This window comes from Triticum dicoccoides, chromosome 2B (assembly GCF_002162155.2).
Source record: "Triticum dicoccoides isolate Atlit2015 ecotype Zavitan chromosome 2B, WEW_v2.0, whole genome shotgun sequence".
NCBI lineage: Eukaryota > Viridiplantae > Streptophyta > Magnoliopsida > Poales > Poaceae > Triticum > Triticum dicoccoides.
In genome coordinates, this window is record NC_041383.1 from 99,322,478 (window position 1) to 99,332,584 (window position 10,107).

Genomic DNA, 10,107 nt, shown 5'->3' on the forward strand with positions numbered 1-10,107 from the left:
ATGCTTCGAAAGATAAGTATGTTGTGAAGTGCGGCGTGTGTGCAAATCTGATAATAACATTACAGATGGCGCCGGAGTAGATCCGGACAAGCAACAACTCTTGCGCCGGTTAAAGGCCGGTGAGAGCATGCTTACAAAGGTGAGGCAGGAGAAGAATAATCTCCAAGATGCCAACACCCAGCTGGGCGAGGAACTAAAGGATGTTCGTGCCCAGTTGTCGGACTCCGTGAAGGAGAATCGGCGGCTTCGACGCGGCATTTTTAGTAAGTGCTTGAACGAACTTCGAAAAAGAGTTCGGCGAGGAAGTCGATTGACAGAGTTATGTCTATAGGTATGCTGACAGGTCGGCCTGCAGAGGAAATGCCTAGTTCTACGGGTGACCTTCTTCCCGAGCTCTCACAACTGCACGAACGATTTCGGCAGGTAATGCAAGGCGTCGCCCAGGCCTTGTGGCCATCCGTCTCCATGCCCGAAGGCCTTGGAGAGCTTGTAGAGAAGCTGAAGGGAGCGCGGCGGCGCTTCCGATTATGGAAGATATCGGCCTGCCGTCAAGGCGCCAGGGAGGCCTGGGCCATGGTGAAGACGCGGTACATGAAGGCTGACCCAAACCACATGGCCGAGGTCGGACCTGTGGGGCCTGATGGGAAGGAGATCCCTGTGAGCTTAATGTACGGCCAGGTAGAGTTGGCCGCCAAATATTCCCAACAGGACTATAAACTAGACAGCCTATTGTATGGTATTGAAGAGGAATATACCCAGTCAAATTGACTATGTAATTTAAGATGACATGTAAAATGCCTTCTAGCCGGATTGTAGATCATTTGTCATGGCGGACCTTTTCGCTTCAACCTTGGGACCCGATAGTCCGGAGTGTGTCCGAATACCCTCTCGGTTATGAAAGAACCGGGGCATGCATGTAGACCAGGCGTGGGGGTCATTAGTGCTTGAACAGACAAGTGCCAAACTAGTTATGTTATATTACATGGTTAGTAAGAAACATCTTCCAGGGAGAATAGTTCCGTTAGGGGTTCCTTTCCCTGGGAGGCATGCCCTAAAGTGCATGTCCAGACTGCGAAAAAAGCAGAAAAGCATCTGGGGGCGGATAAATAAACGAGTGAGAAATCATCTTTAGTTCATCGACTGAATATTCCCTTAAGAACGCTAGCTTTCGGCTTCACCCAGTCTGAGGTACACATCCGGCTGACCCGGCATTAACAGTCGCAGAGGTGCTCCCTCTACCGCCTAGCCAAACAATCGGGAACGTAGGGGTAAGCACAGGAGCCAGGCAACCCAGCTTGGCCAAAACTTAAGTCATATCGATGCATATAATGGTGAATAAAAGGTACATGCGGAAGTGTGACACATGTGTTGGGCATGAGGCCCATATAAACAAGCTTCTGTTAAAGAAGCCCCCAGGTATAATGAGCGCGGATAGCGCGTCAATGGTGTGCGAACAAGGCGCGAACAAGCCCTTAAAGGCTGTAAGAGAAAGGGAAGGAGAAGGAGAGAAATATAAGACAGCTAATGTGTAAAAAATAGACAGAGGAAGGAGACGAACACAGAGTCCGGCGCTAGGCGTAGAATCTTCAGAGATGGGCTGTGTTCCATGGGTTCGGCTCGAGTCGGTTATCCGATGCATCTCGCAGACGGGACGCTCCACCAGTCAGGACTTGGTCAATAATAAAGGGACCTTCCCATTTGGGCTTGAGTTTGTCCTTTTTCTTGTCCGGCAGGCGTAGAACTAACTCGCCAACATTGTAAGTTTTCGCCCGTACTTCTATGCTTTGATATCTTCGAGCCTGCTGTTGATAGAATGCAGAATGGGCTTTTGCCACGTCACGCTCCTCCTCCAAGGCGTCCAAACTGTCCTGCCGATCGAGTTCGGCTTCTCTTTCTTCGTCCATGCGCACGCGAGGTGAGTCATGAATTATGTCGCAGGGCAGAACTGCCTCTGCGCCGTATACCATAAAGAATGGTGTGAATCCGGTGGTGCAATTCGGCGTGGTCCGTAGCCCCCAGAGTATGGAGTCAAGCTCCTCTACCCAATGCATGTTAGATTCCTTGAGGGACCGCAATAATCTGGGTTTGATGCCGCTCATGATTAGACCATTTGCTCGCTCGACTTGACCGTTAGTTTGTGGGTGATAGACTGAAGCGTAGTCGAGCATGATGCCCATGTTTTTGCACCAGAGTTTGACCTCGTCGGCCGTAAAGTTCGTGCCGTTATCAGTGATGATGCTGTGGGGGACGCCGTAACGGTGTACGACCCCTGATATGAAGTCTACCACCGGTCCGGATTCGTCCGTCTTAACAGGCTTGGCCTCTATCCATTTGGTGAATTTATCCACCATGACCAGTAGGTATTTTTGCTTGTGGGTTCCTCCTTTAAGGGGTCCAACCATGTCAAGCCCCCAGACCGCGAAGGGCCAGGTGATGGGTATAGTTTGGAGGGCGGTGGGTGGCATATGGCTTTGTGTCATGACCGGTTTTTCAATAAAATACTTATTGAGAAAATCGATCTCTTGATCCCAGTATAGGAAGAGTTATCCTTACTGGTAGACAAATACTTGAATACAGAAGACCAGTAGCATCAAATATATTACAAGGTTGAGCTGAGGTTGCTCAACAATTTATTACAAACATGCCAATATTGTACATAAAGGCGGTTATGACCCAGGGTGTGGTGACATGCTACTAACTCGAGATAAAAGTGGTGGTGGATAACTTGACTCCTAAACTGGCAGCTCATCGAGCGTCGAGGTGAGGCTCGATGAATTTATTTCTGGGGCAGCAGAAGCGGATATAATACAGTGACCAAATCCAGGATCGCACGGGACTGACTGGGACTCCACTAGGCATCGGACTCGCTATCGAACTCTTCATCCATGAGATCGCCTTCATCAACATCTGGCCAAATCAACAAGCCAGGTGAGTACTTTGAAAGTACACGCAAGATAGTTCGGACAAAATATATAACAAATGCATGCATGAATGCGTCATGAGCAAAAATAATAATGCTCATTCAAATAATAAATATTTGCATGGCATGATAAGTAAAAAGGAAATCGGGTGGTAGTCCTCCTGAAATCCAAACAAACAACTGAAGACCGATCGGGTGTCTGGAGCAACGCCTCGAAAGGTAAACAAATAAATAATCATGCCGCAGTCGGGCGTCTAAGCGACACCACATAAAGGGCTTATATTGAAAAGTAAATAACAAGCATGCCACAGTCGGACGTCTGAGCGACATCACAGAAAGGGCTTAATCAAGAGTGCTACAATCGGACGTCTGAGCGACATCGCAGAAAGGGCTTATCTCGAAAGTAAATAACGAGCGTGCCACAGTCGGACGTCTGAGCGACATCGCAGAAAGGGCTTATATCAAAAATAAATAACAAGTGTGCCACAGTCGGACGTCTGAGCGACATCACAGAAAGCGCTTAATCAAGAGTAAATAACAGGTTAGTCCATCCACAAGAATAAACTTCTAACCGGACTTAACACTCATGTGGTTCACCGGAGTTTTGTCACTGAGACTGACATTTGACAAGACAAGATGAACATAGTACTTGGACATGTACAAGATGATTCAAAGGATTTTTGGCTCTGCAGAGTTTGTACTAATTGCCCACAGCCAACGGATTTCCGTAGTCACGAAGGACTAGTTCCGTTTACGGTATTTCGGTAGAAACACATCTAACCAGTACACACCCATTCCACCTCACGATGCCAGGGATCACCCTAGACAACGTCCAAGAAAAACTTTGAGACGGGGAGGTCACAACCTCGAATAGCATGGGATCAAATTTCTATACGCGCGCTCTAAGGGGTGCCCCCCTCTCGGTCCCAACCGGAAACACCCATGCCCCCTGACCGGATGACGGGCTTTAATCCAGGGCCATGGAACCCTCATCCCGGCATCTCTATTTGGTGTGTACCAGGAAAACGGTTTGCAACTTACTATGCCATATTCCTTGCGGAAAACCTATGGTAGTACAGGAAGGAAAACGAATGGGAACGTGACTTGATTCACATTGACACTGAAGTCAAATGGTCTGGCATAAGACTGGCATGCTACAACACTGCCATCTTACCCATTCTCATGCCATCACATGGCCAGGCAAACTTATATCCAACAACGTATGGATTTCCGAAACTCACTTGCCTCATCTTTGCATGAAATATGACATTTAACGAAATGCTCATAAACATGCCATGAAACTACTAAATGCAAACATGCAACAACCACTCATCATATCAAAAGTTCAAACATGCTTGCCTGGTTCGAAGTAGTCGGAGTCTAACTTGGCGAAGTTCGCGGCTCCGTCACCTCCTCCGGTATCTACGGTATAAGAAAAATACGTACTTAACGTAAATACCGCGAGTGCAGAGAAAAGTGTTCCAGATATTTTTCATATAAATATGAAAAAAACTAGACAGAAAAATAAAGATGACAGAAAAAGAATCAATCAAAAATTAGTTTCTGTTTAAAAGTTATAAAGGTTTTAAAACCAGGGACTTATCTGTAATGAAACAGAAAGTTTCCAGGGGGTCAACTGATAAAACAGAAAATGATTCGGAAAAAGAGAAAACACTGACGAGGGGGTCCCACTCGTCAGGTTTAAATTTTCAAAGGGGGAAACAGGGCTCGTCGGCGCCCGAGAGCGGCGGTGGTCGCTGGCGGCGATCCACGGCGAGTTAGGATGATCGGAGAGTACCTACGTGATCAGGGTGTCCTTCCGCGTCGGTGGGTGGTGGTGGTGGTCATCGGCGAGCACCACGTCGACGGCAGTCCTTGCTCCGGCGGACGGCGGCTCGGGTGGAGTTGAATCTCCTCGGGGAGGGCTGCGGAGGTCAAATTGAAGCTTGGGTTAGCTCACTGGATGCTCGAGGTGGCTACTGACGAGGTTTGGGCGTCGGGGATGGCCTCACCGGAGTGGATCGAGCTGGTGGCTGAGGCGGATCGGGGCGGCCGGAGATGGGGGAGGAGACCTCCTCGAGGTCCTCCTAGTGGCTTGGCGGGGTACTGGTGAGGTGTAGTGGTGGTGCGTGCTCGAGAGCGAGCTCGGGGCTCTTTTTATATGCGATCCGAGGCGGTGGCCGTGAACGGGGATCTCCAGCGATGGTTACGGCGGTGCAGTGCTTGGTCGGGGAGATTAGGCGGTTGATCATCGACGTGGAGGTCCACGGGCTCTGTTTTGGGGCTAACCCAGGATGGATCGGGCGTGCTGGCTGGTTTCGGCAGAACGGGGCGGCGCGGGCCCGTCGGCGGCAGAGGGCGCGCCCTGTGCTTGCCGGGCCACGGCGATGGTGCTGCGGGGTGCGCTGGCATGCATGAAGCCACGCGGAGGGCTAGGAAGCATTGGGCGGCGCAGAACGGTGTTGCGAGCCGGTGCTGGCTCCGTTTGGCCGCCACGGGTGGCTCTGCCACCGCAGAAGCTGCCGGCGTCAGCGATGCTCGTCGCCACCGACACTTGCGTCCGTCCAAGCAGGCGTGCGGTGCTCTGGCCACGGAGAAGGGGCCGTGCGCAAAGCGCCAGGGTGCACGGGTGATCAGTGACAACACTCTGACGAAAAACGACACTGCAAACTCTGAACTTTCTGAAAGTGCACAGGAACAGTGCCGGCCAAGTGTTCGATGAAATGGTTTTGGCATGTGGGGAATTTTCCTTGAGCTGATTTTTGGTGGGGTGGCCTCTCATTGCATCTGGGGGCTGCCTGAATTTTGGTAGAATTTTTGGGGAAGAGATATGAATTTCACCAAATTTGACAAATCTGGTCCAAACTTGCAGAGGATAAAATTTGAAAATCTTGAACAGAGAAAGAGTGGATCTTGATGGTTCCAGGTTGTGGGTGCTAAGGACTATCTAGAAGAGTTGGTTTGAGATCAAAACTCAAAGGGAATTAGGCACTTGCTTTGCAAATCACCTAGGCTTAAAATAAATGACAGAATTGTTTTGGGGAGAAAAATAAATGGAATAAAATCCAAAAATGGATTTAACTTGTTGGGACAGAATGTTTGGATTGCCCCAAAGTGGAGGGAGGGGTTTTGGGAGGATTTACCACATGAGGCATGGTAAAACCAAGGATGGTTCAAAACAAAAGAGTAGCTCCAAAAATCTTTTGGGTTTCTTTTTAAAAGAAAAATAAATTTCCAAGAAATGTTTTTGAGAAGGGAAACTCAGAAGAAAGGTTTTTAATAACCAAATACTAGGGTTGCAGAGGATGCAAAAAATCAAAGTCCTTGCCAAGGGAAAAGTTTTTGAGAGAGAGAGGTTTTAGAAAGGATTTAAATGGCCTTTTTCAAACCAAGCAAGGTTTTTGCTGAAAACAAAAAACAAAAAAATTTGGAGTGTCACAGCACCTACCCCCTTAGAAAAAATCTCGTCCCCGAGATTTCAGCTAATCCTCAAACAGGTGTGGGTGCTCTGTCCGAAGGAAATCCTCTCTTTCCCAAGTTGCTTCATTTTTGGTATGATTGCTCCACTGAACTCTGAAAAACTTGATGGTTTTCTGTCGGATCCTCCTTTCAGACTCCTCTAATATTTTTACTGGATTCTCCCGGTAGGTGAGGTCTGGTTGTACGTCAATGTTTTCATGGGATACTTGCTTCTCTGGATTGCTTACGTACTTCCTCAACTGCGAGACGTGGAACACGTCGTGGACATCAGATAATTCTTCGGGTAAGTCTAGCTGGTAGGCTACCGTGCCTCTTCGGGCCACTATACAGAATGGTCTGATGAATCTTGGTGCTAGCTTTCCCTTAACCTTGAATCGTTGCAGGCCCCTCATAGGAGACACTCGTAGGTACACCAACTCTCCGGGTTCGAAACTGATTCCCCGATGCTTTCTATCATAATAACTCTTTTGTCGACTTTGAGCGGTCTTGAGTCAATCCCTAATTATCTTAACTTTTTCCTCGGCCTCCTTGAGCATATCTGGGCCGAAGATATGGCTGTCTCCGATTTCTGACCAATTTAGCGGTGTACGGCATTTTCGCCCGTACAGAGCTTCAAATGGTGCCATTTGCAGGCTGGCCTGGTAGCTGTTGTTGTATGTGAACTCTATGTATGGTAAGCTTTCTTCCCAACTGGTCCCATAGGTGAGGACACATGCTCTCAGCATGTCTTCTAGAATTTGGTTTACGCATTCTGTCTGTCCATCAGTCTGGGGGTGGTATGTGGTACTGAATGCTAGTTGAGTACCTAGTGCCTGTTGTAGGTGATCCCGAAACCTAGAGACGAATTGTGTGCCTCTGTCAGATATTATAGTCTTTGGGACTCCATGCAGGCAGACGATACGGGCAAGATAAAGTCGGGCAAGCTTCTGAGTGGTGTGAGTTGACTTCACCGGGATAAAATGTGCTACCTTAGTTAATCTGTCGGTGATGACCCATATGGCATTATTTTCGTGTCGTGACCGAGGTAGCCCAACAATAAAATCCATTCCAATCTCGTCCCATTTCCACTCGGGTATCTTGTTTGGCTGTAATAGTCCGGCTGGTTTCTGGTGCTCGGCCTTGATGCGTTGACAAGAATCACAGCATGCAATGAATGTGGCTATGTCCCTTTTCATACCGTGCCACCAAAAAATTTCCTGAAGGTCCTTGTACATTTTTGTTCCTCCAGGATGGATTGAATACGGAGCGGTGTGGCTTTCAGCTAGAATCTGCTGTTTGAGGTCCTTGATATTTGGTACGCAAAGTCTCTCTCCGTACCACAATATTCCCTGCTCGTCTATGTTGAATTCTGAGGCCTTGCCCAAACTCACTTTCCTTTTTATGCCATCAATGCTGGGGTGTCCATGCTGAGCCTCCTTAATCTTTTCCATCAAGGTAGGCTGTATTTCCAAATTCAACACATTGCCTTCGGTGACCATTATTAGGTTGAGTTTGGCAAATTCCTCCTGAAATTCTGGTCTCAAATTTGGTATACTGTCGTTGCCCAAGCTGGGGTTCCGACTAAGGGCATCTGCCACTACATTTGCTTTTCCTGGATGATAGTGGATTCAAACATCATAATCCTTCACTACTTCCAACCAGCGTTGTTGCCGTAAATTGAGTTCCGGCTGTGTGAAAATATACTTAAGGCTCTTATGATCTGTGTATATTTCACAACGATTTCCAAGTAGAAAGTGTCTCCATTCTTTGAGTGCATGGATGACTGCTGCCAACTCCAGATCATGAGTAGAATAATTTTCTTCATGCTTGCGAAGTTGTCTGGAGACATACGCAACTACTTTGCCTTCTTGCATCAATACGCATCCGAGGCCCTTCCGGGATGCGTCACAATACACCTCAAAATTCTTGTGTATGTCTGGCACAATTAATACTGGTGCCGTTGTTATTTTCCTTTTTAGTTCTTGGAAGCTTTTTTCACAAGCTTCCGTCCATCCAAACTTCTTGTCTTTCTTGAGTAACTGCGTCATTGGCTTTGCTATGGTGGAGAATCCTTCAATAAATCTTCGGTAGTATCCTACCATTCCCAAGAAACTTCGTACGTCCGTTACGCTGGCTGGTGGTTTCCAGCCAAGTACGGCCTTGACCTTTTCCGGGTCTACTGCAATACCTTCTTGGGTCAGTACGTGGCCCAGAAAACCCACCTGTCTTAGCCAAAATTCACATTTGCTGAACTTGGCGTACAGTTGATGTTTTCTGAGTTCTCCTAGTACAATTCTGAGATGTTCAGCATGCTCTTCTGGTGTCTTGGAGTATATCAGAATATCATCGATGAATACCACAACAAACTTGTCCATAAACTTCATAAATACTTTGTTCATGAGGTGAACAAAATACGCGGGGGCGTTTGTTAGTACAAACGGCATTACTGTGAACTCATACAGTCCATATCTGGAGGTGAAGGCTGTCTTGGGGATATCTTCCGTTCGCACTTTTAATTGATGGTATCCCGACCTTAAGTCAATTTTTTAGAAGACTTTGGCCTGAGCGAGCTGATCAAATAAATCATTTATCCGTGGCATTGGGTATTTGTTCTTGATTGTGACCATGTTAAGTGCTCGATAGTCTATGCACAATCTCAGTGTCCCATCCTTTTTCTTGGCAAATAAAATTGGTGAACCCCAAGGTGAGGAACTAGCTCGTATGTATCCTTTGTCCAACAATTCTTTTATTTGCTTCTTCAATTCTACCAACTCGGATGGTGCCATTCTGTATGGTTTCTTGTAAATGGGAGCGGTTCCGGGTGATAGCTCAATGCTGAATTCTATCTCTCGGTCTGGTGGCATGCCTGGTAGTTCTTCGGGAAATACGTCTGGAAATTCACACACTACTGGAACCTTGCTTAACTCAGAAACGTCCACCTTGTTTAACCTCGTGTTGCCGAGATATTTGTCTTTCTTTGGCTGAAACCTTTATTGTCTTCCTGTGATGATGGGTGAGAATTATGGTCCGGTTGAAGGAGTCAATAAAACCTTTGTTTGAGGTCATCAAATTCTCTCTTCTTGATTTTCATAACACTTTTAGGAATGTGTGCCCCATGAAAACCTTCTTTGAATTCCTCCCAGGTTATTTCATTTTCGTTGGGGTGCATGTGTAGGAAATTTTCCCACCATGATGTAGCTGCTCCAGTGAGATAGTGCGGTGCATATAGTACTTTCTCACGGTCTGAACACTGTGCAATAACTAATTTTCTTTCCATGTCTCGAAGCCAGTCATCGGCCTAAAGAGGTTTGTTAGTATGAGAAAATGTTGGGGGACGCGTCTTCTGTAGCTCAGACAACTTGGATTGCTGCTGATACTGTCCACGATGATTTCCCATATTGATGACTTGGTTCATCATTTCCTGATGTTGTTGCTGACTCTATTCATAAAGGCGACACACTTGGGTAAATGTTGTTTCACTGTCCTGTTGACTTGACTGCCCATGTGTGAAATTGTTGTTTGGTGGTGTGCCATAATTTTCCTCTGGCGGAATTGGCATGGAGCGCGTCCAAGGATGAGACATCTTTCACTCTGGGGATATATTTTGTAAAACTCGTAAGAAAAGAAATTGAGTCGCAACAGACAATAAATTCACAAATACAGAAATTTTTAAAAGCTCCAAAAATTTTCAAGAAAAATAAACGATTGCGCACGGAGGTGGACTATTA